Below are 13,003 nucleotides of genomic sequence, written 5' to 3' on the forward strand. Positions count from 1 at the left end.
AATATTGAGATGGTGGATTCACTAAATTCAATGCAAGCCTTTGCTGATTTTGTGCAGCACATGCGAGTGTGTGACTACAAATAATGTATTGTACAAAAGCAATCAGGGAACTTTGTATTTTCTCTGTCACTTGCCCCTCTCTACACTTCCCTTGGAAAATAAATAATATCCTACGGGAAATCCATTTAATATTCCTGCTAAGAAACTTGTAACTTTAAAGTTGGAATCTCATACTTATGATCTTTACAATGACATAATCAAGATGAACCCGAAGTTTGATTTAATTTGTTCCTTTTACAATTACTTTTAAATGCAATATTCGAAGGTTTAAAATTCGATTTCGAATATCTAAAAGTTGAGTTTTTATCGTAAAAGTATGGGGTTTTCTTTTCAGTACATGAATGAGTCAGATTTTGCGAAACACAAGACAATAATTTGCATATGATTTGGATGAAAGACATTGACTTGGTATCAGAAACTTCCAAGCTCTCTTCTGATGCAAAGAAAATGACAATTCTTCACAAAAGAACAAAACAATGGACGAATGAAGTACACAAGGCACTTTCTCTTTATACTCCATAAATAAATCTGTGTATGTATATATGCCTCATGTGTTCATATTAATTCGTAATTATATAGATTTTTTCACACATTCGTGCTTATGTCCTTTCTCTTTCCTTTTCAAAACTCATTTTCCTTTCATCTTTGTTACGTTGCTTTTCTTTTCTTTTCATGGAACATAGCAAAACTACAGTCACTGAACCATCGCCTGGAATGTCAACAACAGGCCTCAGCACTGCAAAAAACCATAGTCATCATCTCAAGCATCATCATCGTCATTTCAATTTGATATCTCGAAACCATCAACATAACACCGGCCTTTCATTCAATTCCATTGTCATAATCATCCTGTCCCTTGTCTCAGTCCTCGTCGCTTCCGCAATCTTTCTAATTATAGTAATGTTTCGTAGACTTAAATCAGTCGGAAAAGGAGACACTTGCAACGAAAGTGGTAGCATAAACAACAGTACCAGTAGCATGTTCACTGCTCATACTACAATGAACTTTGATTCTAGTCCTGGCATGCGTCCATTCTCAAAATCTGAAACATCAGTTTTTTTTTTCTATTGTTGTTTATGAAAACTTTCGATGTTTAAATGCTTGAAATGGCGCATATGTAAAGGTAAGGTGTCTGTACGAAGGTAGCGTACGTAAACCTCCGAGTAGATACAAAGGGTCCAAGTTTTCACTTACAAGGATCTCGAACAGGCAACCGATAACTTCAGCGAGATGAATGAGATCGGGAACAGGGAATTCGGTGTCATGTATAGAGGAGTTCTTGCTGATATAACCATGGCAGCCATTAAGAGGCTTCACAGAGATGGAAAGCAAGGGGAGCGTGCTCTCAGGATGGAGGTAAATTAGTTTGTCCCCCCACCCACTTTCGTTCTTCTGGTTTTTAAAGTTGAAACACTTCGGTTTCAAGCTTTAAAAATGAAACTAGATGGAGCTCATTCAAATTACTGCATTTTGTTCTTCAGGTTGATCTCCTAAGCCGCTTGAACTGTCAATACTTGGTGAAGCTATTAGGCTACTGTGCTGATCGGCACCATAGGCTTCTAATATATGAATTCATGGCCAACGGTGCTCTTCAACAGATCTTCATTTTCCTGGCAATCAACATCAATCTTCGGATTTGGGAAACCGGTTAGTCATAGCCCTTGATTGTGCTAGAACCCTTGAGTTCCTCCATGAACATGCTTCCCCTACTGTTATCCACCGTGAACTTAAGTGCAGCAATATATTACTTGACAAAAACCTCCGAGCCAAGGTCTCCGGTTTCGGGTTGGCGAAAACAGGGTCAGATAAGATGGATGGTCAGATTTCGACACGCGTGTTGGGAACCACCAGATATCTAGCTCCCGAGTGAGTGTTTCATCAAACTATCATGCTCATGCATCTCTGCTTCATTATATCTGATTTTAATGACATTGCAGATATGTTTCAAAAGGCAAACTTACCACAAGATCGGATGTCTACAGCTATGGTGTGGTGCTTTTACAGCTTTAAAAAGGCCGTGTGCCGATCGACATCAACAGACCTCCCGGAGAACATGTCCTTGTTTCTTGGGTTAGTGTCCGATTCGGGTTTTCTGTAATACCTCAATAATCACGTCCGAATGTGTCATTGAAGTTCAAACATTTTGATAATCTCACAGGCACTTCCAAGGTTAACGAACAGAGATAAAGTTGACGAAATGGTTGATCCAGCAATTCAAGGACAGTACTCAAAGAAGGATTTAATTCAGGTGAAGTTTGCTTCTATAATATAGGTGTTGTGTTTTCCATCAATTGAACAACGTACTTGCTCCACAGGTGGTTGCCATTGCTGCTATGTGTGTGCAACCGGAAGCTGATTATCGACCTCTAATGGTGGATGTAGTGCAGTCATTGATCCCTCTGGTTAAAAATTTCAATTCCACTGCTGCTTCCAGATTCCTTTGACAAATCTCCATTACCAACTATTACTCGCATTGTCACAATGTACAAAACAACCTAATTTGTGTATCCTGTTCAGGCATAAGTGTTGAATACGAGTATATATCCGACATGGGTATTTTTATTTTTTGAGAAAAATATGTTTAGTGATTCGTATCTTTGAATTTGTATCGGCAAAAAAGAGTTAGCAACAAGGGTTTGCATCCTTGCATAAATAAATCACCTCAGATAGCAGCTTTTGCTTCTGCACTCAAATGATGGGCTCATCATATCTTGAACATGATTAAGGTTCTTTACATTCATATTCTTGTATAAATTTGCTGTAAAATGATTGATAAATGCAGTATTATTTTCCCTTCTGAGAAATCACAATTTTGTCTAGGAAATTAGTTATACTTTTCATCTGTTATCATATGTTCATTATACAACTTTCTAAAATCCTTGCATTAGTTGAGACAAAGATCAACAGATTATAGAGTTACATACCGTTCCAAAGAAGTGAAGAACATGCTATAAAATTACACTCGAGGCCACATGGATCTCGAACCTAGGTAAAAGGTCCCCAAATATTCTATGCCTAATTGGTATAAGCTCAATATATCATTATGTGGGAGATAGACCGAAGTAGCAAAAGGAGATCAAGTTTTGACCCCTTCCCCGGAATCCTTAGTTGCAACTTCTGGTACTGCAGCAGCACTGGTTCCACCTTCGTTATTACCCTCGGATTTATTGTTCATTTTACTAATTTTATCGGAGTACTTGTCAAAGGCAGCGGTTAGGGCTGATTTAACGTTTGTTTCAGGGTTTTTTTCCTACGTTTGCCTGTACCTTCAGTATCTTTGTCTGCTTCTATGAGTTCACTTACAGGGCTTGGTTCAGCATCTTTGCAGACAGGAGTTTCCGGAACGGGAGGGTTACTGGAAACTACACACTTGAATGGTTCATGGAAAGTGTCATGCAAGAGTTTTACCTTCCTCTCTCCTATTCCAGGTCATCGAGCAATATCTTCCATGGATGCATCCATGATACTAGACAGAGACTGAAAAAACATGATAATCAGGTCAGATAAACCAACAAATAGAACACTGACGATTTAGATGTAAACAGCAGACACACCCCGAATGTAGAACCAAGAGTGACCACATCAGTCTTGTTAACATGACGAACTGTTGTAAGTGCATGATTTAGCTACAATTACGAGAAAACTAATTTCAAATAAATAATGTACATCAAATTGGGATTTAGCAGATTAGCCAATAAAAAATCATAATGTTCTACGAGACACAGTAAGTACATTTCTTCAGACCAAAGCTTCAAAAGAAGAGAAAACAATACCCTTGATAATAGTCTGTATCCATTTGGCCTTGAATGAGGTCTGCAGGCTTGTTTTCATATACTTTTATGGTTTCAAAGTAGCGGCCACATTCCTCCAAGCTAACACCAAATTATAGCAAGAAAGTTTATCAAGAAAATGATTTTTTATCTACTTTTTCGACTATCACAACTCGATAAAAAGAATAAATAGCATAAATAGTCTAAAGAGTAAAAAAGTACAACAGCTTATCTTTTGATATAAAACTCACAAAATAAATATGATCTAACTAGGTTTAGGGTTAAAATTATTGGACAAAAATATTATTGCAACAAATGGAAGCAGTCACAGATTAATCGCCATTCAGATTCATGAAGTACGTATAGCAATTATTGTTTAATGCATTGATAAATCTTCACCATACCTCCAACCACATAATAGAGTGCAATCATGAAGCAGCGCTGTTTTAGTAACTTCAAGCAAAGGCTTAACAACATCCTCCTGCACTAAAGAAAGCACTGAACAATGAGCAACCAAGTTCCATTTTTAATTGTTTGCACGAGTTGTGAATGAGCAATTAAGTACAGATAAATCTTAACTTGTAGGAAACCATTAAAAGGGCATGAATATCAACAAAAACAAAGATTTAGCACATCAACATGGCATAAAACAACACGAAGCTTGAAGTTTTTTTGTAGTTCTCTGATACGGTAATATAGGTAGTCCGGGTGCACCAAATGATACCAAAGACTGCATCAAATAGTCAAATCAATGAGCTGAATGCATTACAGAAGCACGGAATTTAATAGACCTACCAAGGAAAACACTGAATATAAAAGAATATACCAAAGTCCCTTTCACTAGAAAACAAGGTTCGCTTCATCAATTAAAACCTATAGTTTCTTAAATATACTCAGAACTTGGAAGAGCACGTAATCTTATCCATAACCCAAACCGGCTTTCAATTCATCAAATTGCTCCTTCTTCTAGAAGGTAGTGTAAATATAGAAATCTAAAGCAAGATACTAAAACTACGATACAAGTAAGACTTGTCCTATATCTTATGAGTCACGTGATTGCAAATTCAAATAAATAACCCATTTCTCGTTTAATTCACACAAACTGCTGGATCGTGCTACTAATAGATATGATTGTAGTTCTAACCTCAAATATAGAGCACATGAGTTCTGACCCAGCAAGTAGTCACAAACAATATCTGCAAAAGCCCATCTCACGTTCCGGATGTGCTTGAGCAAGGGATTACCCTTCTGCATGAGGTGAGAGTACATCTACATTTTAGGCTACTATTATCAAGGTAGAAGAACCAGAGTTCTGTTATTAAAGGCTCGCTATTTCTGTCATAATAACAAAATTTTGTTGAAGCTAGGCTCTTCCTCAGAAAGTTTAGGACTTCAAGTTTATTAGCAATATTGTTCAGGAGAATCTTAAAAGTTCACATATTTTTAACCTTGATAATAAGTTGAAAACTTCATAAATTAACAGGAGGCTCTATCATATTAAAAATGAACCAAAGGAGCAAGATAATAACAAAACAGAGTGAGAAAGAATCAAAGGAATGACCCGTCTACATGTACTAGAACCAGACAAGCTAAACTTCTGTAAAGTGAAATGTATTACCTAGTCATGTTGAAACAAGTAGATGGCTGATAATTAGCTTACAAATTTACTCGTTAAAAACCGGATAATTATACTCGTACTGAAAACAATGTAAAAATCAATGATGCCAAAGTTATATAACATCACCTGCCTATGGCTGACTAGGATAGCATTGCGACTGGGAGACGAATTCGATGATGATGAAGCAACAGCAGCAGCAGGGGAAGCTGAGGTAGAGACAGCTGAAGAAGAAGGCACATTAGCTTCACCTGTTTGCCTAAAATAAACCAAAATTTGAAACAACAACAAAAAATTACAAGCTACTTCAATTGACAGAACAGACTCTTATGAAATCTAGTTTGAATTGATTAGAAGGGTCCAACTAAAATTAAGAAACTAAAAAATTACCAATAAACTATTTGAATTTTTTTAAAAAAGCCAAAAACATTTAGTCGTTGGACCAAATAAAAGGGGGAAATGAAACTTGACCAAAAGGGTTCAACAAAATCAAAGAGAAAAAGATACATACAAAAGATACGGCCAAATTTAATATAGAAAGGAAGACAATTTACGGTAAAATTGAAGTGAATTATGAATATTGACAGGCCTCACCTTGGTGTAGAAACAGTGGAGATTGGAGCAGGAGGAGAGTAGAACTCAGAGGATTTAATGAAATTGAACGCTTGAGAGAAAGATTGAGAAGGAGTGAAAAGAGATGGCGGGGTTGATTTAATCTGTGAGCTTTCAACAACTTCTTTATACGATGGAATTCCTATTACAATTTGTGTTTTCCTCTTGTTTTGGGTTTGTTCAGTTTGATTTTCTCCATCTTTCTCCCATCTTATTCTTCCTCGTTATCTTGCTGAAATTTTCGATTCAATAAGTGAAAACCATAGGTGTAGGTGTTCGTCTGGAAGCCCACTTATCTGACTTGTGTCTATGGTTTCTAGGCCCAAATATAAGGCTCATCAGCCGAAACAAACCGGCAAAACTGGCCATTAGGCCAATCAAAATTTTATTTGGGGATATACGGAAACTCGTCCTGCAATGTAACGAGTTTTCTCAGAAAATATTTTTGAATGGTCCTTTGTCCTGTGGAGACCAACGTTATAATATATTTTCTATAACTTAACATGTCGATGTGAAGAATTCAGTAATTTTTTTAATTTAATAATTAATTTTAAAATTATAATAAATAAGAAAAAATATGCAGAATTCGTCACGTTGAGGTGATGAATTCTTTTGGATTTTAAAATCAACAAGTCATTTATATTTGTTGGGTATCAAGCAATTTTTAAAATTTTAAAATAATATAGATGTTTGAACTCGTCACATCACAAGTTATTTATATTTTTTGGGTATCAGGCAGCTTTTAAAATTTTAAAATAATATAGATGTTGGAATTCGTCACGTCGATATGACGAGTTCAATCCAATTTATTTTTTAAAAATAATTTATTACAAAGTAATAATAAAATATTTTAAAACTAATTTATTACAAAATAATAATAATAATAAAAAATTTAAACTAATTTATTACAAAAATAATAAAAAAAGTTTTTTAAACTAATACAATAACTACAAAATTACTTATATTTTTGTAATTCTTGACCATGTTGAAGAGTGGTCGAATAATAATAGTGTGGGGCTCGTCGATTTTGTCATGGTCGTCTGCCTTAATCATCTTCATCTTCTTTTGCTTCTTCTTTAAGAGGAGATGTACTTAACATCACTCTACTTTGAGTTCCACCTTTGAAATACGGTGATGGAATATTTAAGGTATTTGAAGGCATTATTGACTTAAATTGTCCATCGAAACCCGTACCTTGTTGATAATATATAATATGATCTCATTCACTCACATGTTCTATAGAAGATGGTTGAGTGTCTTGCATTGCATCCTATTAACCTCCAACCTAATTCGACCGACTCTCCATTGAAGCATGATAAGGAGGATTAAAACCATAACTGGCTTGAGATGCAAAATATTATGTAGAAGCATAACCAAAAGGCAAAGATGTTGTTGACGATGATGATTTCTATTTGCGTATTTGACCTTCATTTCTTCCAATTCGGCTCTATCTTTTGGTGTTGTTAAATATGGTTTCTGTAACACTCTAAACCTAAATGGGCCTAAAGTGTCACACTGGGCTACCGAGGCAACCCCTGATTTTCAAAACTCATTCATTTTCATTTTTGAAACATATAATATGGTATCCAAATAGACATACATGACATTTATAAAAACATTTGTATAAATCAGAACTCCGTGACACATAGCTTAAAACCAAAATAATACAAACTCAGAGTTATAAATCTGAATACAACAATAAGGTGGCGTTTGGTTCGCTGGAATGTTTATGAGGGAATTAGAATCTGTCAGTAATTGGAATCAAATTCCATATTCTGTTTGGTTGGCAGGAAATGGAATTGGAATCCAATTCCATATTCTGTTTGGTTCGCAGACATGTCAGATGAATTTGATTTCAGCAATGTAAAATGACAGAATTGCCCTTCTTGTTTTTTTGCTTTATTTTAGTTTGTTTTACAACTTACATGTAGTAATATATTATAAAAAATTAAAAAATATTAAATTTTCATTTTATTGATTGATTATTCATTTCAATAAATTATAAAAATCATGCTAATAAACATCATAAGTTAAAATCATCACAATCAAAATATGTTAATAAGTTACCAAAAGATAGAGCAATATTTCAATACATTCCAATCAGAGTATGTTAATTAGTTACCAAAAAATATACCAAAAACTATTTTTATTCAATATATGAATTAGAAACCCGACCCGAAACGACACAAAATAATAAAAAAATTATTTTTATTCAATAAAAACATTGAATTAATTGAAAAAAATTATATATAGAGGGGTATTATTATAATTATTCATAAATATATAAGGTAAAATTATATATTTTTTCGGGTCACTCCGATTTTTTTACCCTAAACCCGAACCTGACCCGACCCGAATATCATACTTAAAAAAACTGACCTGACCCGACCAAAATAAAGTTTCACGAATATATGAATTAGAAACCCGACCCGAAATAATAAAAAAAATATTTTTATTCAATATATAAATAAGTTACCAAAAGATTGATGAGGGTAGTATGGTCAAATTTCAATTCCCTCCAACAAGGGAATTGAATTCCATCCATTCTTGGATTGAATTCACTTTCCCTCATTTGATGGAAAGTTGAAGCCATGAGGGATTCCAATTCCCTTGGAAAACTTGAACCAAACATGGGAAAGTGGTGGAATTGGATTCCAAGTCCCCCAAATTCCAAGGGATTCCATCCAACCAAACGCCACCTAAGGGTCCTATGAATACATTTGCCCACTAAAGCTACAATATAGTACTCTGGAAGGGGTGTTGGAGGTCCTGCTGCGACAATGCTCCACGAATGGCTCAAGCAAATGACATATGAACGAAAAAAATATGAACACTAAGCTTACAAAGCCCAGTTGTATAATCGTTACTCTACATCATCATTATGAGTCTCATAAACATAATTATACTAAAGATATGGTACTAAATAGTAGGTGCATGCATGATCTTAATCAAGTGCTACGTATTTAAGATATAATTGTTCTATCGTTGAAATAGGGGTCTTATACTTCTCTTAATCTTCTGCTAAGGATCTCTCCATGAGTACACCTCTATTAGGTTTCTACCAACACTAACTACAACTAATGTGCATTCTCTAAATGCGATACATGAGATACTGATGTGCATTATCTAAATGCGACACATGACACTCTAATGTGCACTATTTAAATGTGACACTGACACTACTATGCAATATCAAAATGTGACATTGACACTGTTGTACTAGTATTTGGTCTCATAGAGCGCCAGATACTAGCATGCTGGGAGGGGGTACCAGTATTGATAACTCCGTAAAAAGGTCATATTTAGGACCTTTTCACTTAAATTATTGACCATCTAAAAGCTCATATAGGATCATATAGATGCATTTAGGACCATATAGTTGTATGTGGTGAAATTCTATTTGCCGAGGCATTTTTATTTTGTAATCAGTGCTTCTTTATGGGGGAAGGTGTTTTGTTTGATGATGTGCAGGATTTAAGAGTAATGATAAAAAAAAGGGAATTGCCATGACCTGATGAGACTACTGAGCAAAATGTGATTGCCGTGACAACTCAGACGACATTTATGGGTAGAAAAAGTCAAAGAAAATATTTTCAGTAAGAGCCAGTTGTCATGGCATAAAACGTGATTTCTGCAATCAACCATAAAGGAGGGGCCAGTTACCATCTTTGCACTGACTCTCACATAAAAGGAATGAACTTTAGGGTACTAATGTAATTTTAACACAAAACCCTAGGTTCATTCTCCCCTATAAATAGAAGATGAAGCCTGACTTTTTAAAGAGTCTGAGAGACTTTTACACAGCCATCAAGAGCCTAAAAATTCGAAGAAAAATATCTCTCCTTTTTCTGTCAATCGTTTTTGCCGTGGCATTCCTCCGTTGACAAGCTAAAGGGAGTGGCGTTCTAGGCGTCCGAGATGAGCTAGTTCACTGGGACAGTTCATGGTGGCCGATAGAAGCTCAGACAGTGTACGTCGAAGGCTTTTCCTCATTCCTTTTGCTCTTTGCTTTCATATTTTATCATTTGGGTTGTAAGGAACAGATTAACTTGCTTTGTGCTTGTTTATTTCCAACCTCATCATGAACTAATCCTATTTGGTGGTATTTTATTTTGGATATTTAAGACTTTCTTTAATGAATGATTATTTTTCTATGTTATAATTTGTTTTGTTTATGGATCTTAATGCCTTAAGGTTGTAGGAGCTATGAGAGTAGCCATTCCTTAGGTGATTACTTAGTGTTCGAGAGAATGTCTAAGTAGCACATCCTTAGTGTTCGAGAGAAACTAGGGAAGAACCACATAAGCAAAGGGTTCTAGATAGTAACTAGGCCTAATCCACCTTAGAGATAAGGATATGATTTTATTCGACTAAAAGGAGTTATGCATGAACGATAGGTCAGATGTTAATGCTGCCGTAAAAGGGTATTACCGAGACATATCCTGTTATCTGGACCAATAGGATCACTGCAGGGGTTTACGCCAACTGGTTTTGCCAAGGCATTTTCAATCTGTCGAGTTCCTTACTAGAGATAGCATAGGGCACCCTAGTAGACTCTATCGGGCAGATAAGGCATAGAAGTAAGATCATGCTGAGAAGTAGACTTAGATTTTCCTAAGTGACTCCTATCACTCATTCCATAGTAGCTTGTCGTGTGAGGAGTTTAAAGTCTTGAAAATCAAATCCGGTATTTACATTTTGTTTTGCCTTTACATTTTCAATTGATTTCACTACACTTAATTTACTTTTTCCAAGACATTTGTATCCATTTTGCCACAACATCTCCATTTGCTGCCACATTACATTATACCATCATTCCATTCCCACCTACATCTATTTCATTTTGCCATAGTATTCTCATTTGTAAATATCATTAACTTTACTTAGTTACTTTAGAATAGTGCATAAACTTTACTCAAGATCTCTCCAATCCCTATGGATATGATACTCACTCATCATTGTATTACTTGTTCGATTGTGTATAATTACACATATTTCCGCATCCATATATAGTACTCATAATTCGCGGACAAGTTTTTGGCGCCGTTGCCGGGGATTGGCAATTGAAGATGTTGAGTTTAGTTTTTGCATCGTTTTATTTTTTTTCTTTGTACATAGTTACTTGTTTTTGTGTTTACCATTCTCAGGTGTTACGTTGTCACATGACCCGTAAAAGACCCAAAGAACCATTATTTCATATTGAACCTGAGGTTCATGTTGTTCAAAATCATGTGAAGGATCCTGCAATTCTAAATGTCACGACAATTCCAAATGCTGGGAATGTTGCTCAACCACGCACTATTAGAGATCACTTAGCTCCCACCTTGGACGACCTAAAACCTGCTATTGTAGCTCCCAAGATTCAGGCAACCCAATTCGAGCTCAAACCGGTTATGTTCGACATGTTGGACTTGATTGGATAATTTGGTGGCGCTCCTCATGAGGATGCAAGCAAACATGTTAAAGTATTTTTAGAAGTCTATGACTCCTTTCGACAACAAGGTGTGCATGAAGATGTGTTGAAATTGAAGTTATTTCCATATTCTTTGAAATATCACACCAGGGCATGGCTCAATGGATTATCTTCCGACTCGATAAGGTCTTGGACAAACTTGTGCAAAAACTTTTTGCTACGGCATGATCAACCTAATATGAACAACAATCTTAGAAATGTCATAGCAACTTTTCACCAAGGCGATGAAGAGTCTATGTATGAGTACTGGGATCGATACAAAAGTTTGCTTCGCAAGTGCCCCAATCATGGATTCCACGACTGGATTCAAGTTTTGATGTTCTACAATGGAGTCAATGCACCCACGAGGATGATGCTAGATGCCTTGACAAATGGGACATTACTCGACAAATCACCTGAAGAGGCTTTTAAAATTCTTGATCGAATTGCTAACCATGATTACCAATTTCCCTATTCAAGGTCAAGGATGATGCTAGATGCCTCGACAAATGCATCCAACTCAGCATGTCTATTATGCCATGGCAATCACCATGAGAGCGAGTGTTTGACTAATCAAGAGTCTATAAACTATATAGAGAACTACAATCGAGACAACAACAACCCCTATTCTAACAATCTTGGATGGTGTCAGCATCCAAACGTCTCTTGGGGAAATCAAGGAACCAACAATGCTAGTCAGCCCACTAGGCAACAGAAATTCAATGACTCCCAGGGTTCTCAAACGAATATGCCATGTCATAATTCTAACGAGGGAGTGCCATCTTCATCCAACACAAGTTCTTTGGAGGCCACAATGCAAGATTTTATAGCAACCACGAAGACCATGATTCAAGACCATGCAACCTATATAAAATGCCAAGAAGCTTTGCTTCAAAGTCACAGCTCGTCTTTAAGCGCCTTGGAGGGTCAGGTTGGCCAAATTGTCACGACATTACAGTCTCGCCCACATGACATTCTACCTAGTGATACTGAAGTCACTAAGGCTCCAGACATAGAACATTGTGGTACATTCACCTTAAGGAGTGACACTAAAATCGACAAGGATGCTAACTTTGGGGGGGAGATACTCGAAGAGCCCGATCATGAGATTATGCACGAAGATTTGAAGGTACGAGAATATTCACATTCGTTGAAAAAAATGATGAGGGTTCGAAGAGTGCAACTAATGAAGACAAGAAAAATTTTACCACGGCAAAAAAAAGCCCCCATCAGTAGGAGTTGATGACCAAAGGAAAGCTGTAGAATTTTGCTGGAACAAAATTTTATGCACTGATAATCACTTGAAGCTTGATGAAGAAGACGAAGAGGAGCTCGAGGATATTCCAAAGGAGAGAAGTCAGTCTAGCTCACCAATAGCTAGACCATGTATAAAATTTGAACCTTTGGATTCTATTGAATATACTCATCCCAAACCCCAAGTAACTGCCCATACTAACATTGCCAATTTTCTCTTTAGTGTTGTTTTGCTTCCTA

General features: G+C 36.1%; 1 non-coding gene and 2 pseudogenes across 1 annotated transcript; 1 reads left to right on the plus strand and 2 right to left on the minus strand.

Annotated features, from left to right (window-relative positions):
- The first annotated feature begins 634 nt into the window (after positions 1-634).
- LOC120193481 lies at positions 635-2,661 on the plus strand (annotated as a pseudogene).
- Positions 2,662-2,927: 266 nt separating this feature from the next.
- On the minus strand, positions 2,928-6,426 carry LOC120193311 (annotated as a pseudogene).
- Positions 6,427-11,717: 5,291 nt separating this feature from the next.
- LOC120193979 lies at positions 11,718-11,824 on the minus strand. The gene has a single exon (XR_005522925.1). It is a non-coding gene; the product is annotated as a small nucleolar RNA R71 (small nucleolar RNA).
- Positions 11,825-13,003: the final 1,179 nt, after the last annotated feature.

The sequence above is a fragment of the Hibiscus syriacus genome, unplaced genomic scaffold (genome assembly GCF_006381635.1).
Source record: "Hibiscus syriacus cultivar Baekdansim isolate YM2019G1 unplaced genomic scaffold, ASM638163v2 tig00004355_pilon, whole genome shotgun sequence".
Lineage (NCBI taxonomy): Eukaryota > Viridiplantae > Streptophyta > Magnoliopsida > Malvales > Malvaceae > Hibiscus > Hibiscus syriacus.